Below are 311 nucleotides of genomic sequence, written 5' to 3'. Positions count from 1 at the left end.
CACTTTTACTTACTCTTATGATTGAAAGTTAAATATCCAGTCTACGGCCATGCCACCCTGAACAAGCCCAATCCTGTCTGATCTTGGAAGCTAAGTAGGGTCGGGCCTGATTAGTACTTGAATGGGAGACCACCTAGGAAGACCAGGTGCTGTAGGTGTAAAAAATAAAAAAAAAAGGGATTGTAAACTGACAAGGTCCTTGCAATCTGCGAGGTCAAGAGGTCAACCAACGGTTGCCTCGCCTAAAAAAAAAAAAGAAGAAGAAGAATTTAAATATCCAAGAATTTTGCATTTAACTTTATATGAATATC

The 311-nt window shown here is 39.2% G+C and overlaps 1 protein-coding gene, 1 long non-coding RNA gene and 1 pseudogene across 7 annotated transcripts in view; 2 read left to right on the top strand and 1 right to left on the bottom strand.

The window, feature by feature from the left end:
- LOC105306601 (zinc finger protein 14 homolog) overlaps window positions 1-311 on the top strand; it is a 126,262-nt gene that overhangs the window by 41,778 nt on the left and 84,173 nt on the right. The window lies entirely within an intron of this gene.
- Window positions 1-311, bottom strand: part of LOC111732357 — a 62,584-nt gene that overhangs the window by 43,048 nt on the left and 19,225 nt on the right. The window lies entirely within an intron of this gene.
- Window positions 40-158, top strand: LOC111732363 (annotated as a pseudogene).

This window comes from Pteropus vampyrus, unplaced genomic scaffold (genome assembly GCF_000151845.1).
Source record: "Pteropus vampyrus isolate Shadow unplaced genomic scaffold, Pvam_2.0 Scaffold448, whole genome shotgun sequence".
In the NCBI taxonomy this organism is placed as follows: domain Eukaryota; kingdom Metazoa; phylum Chordata; class Mammalia; order Chiroptera; family Pteropodidae; genus Pteropus; species Pteropus vampyrus.
This window is presented reverse-complemented; position numbering and strand designations above follow the sequence as displayed.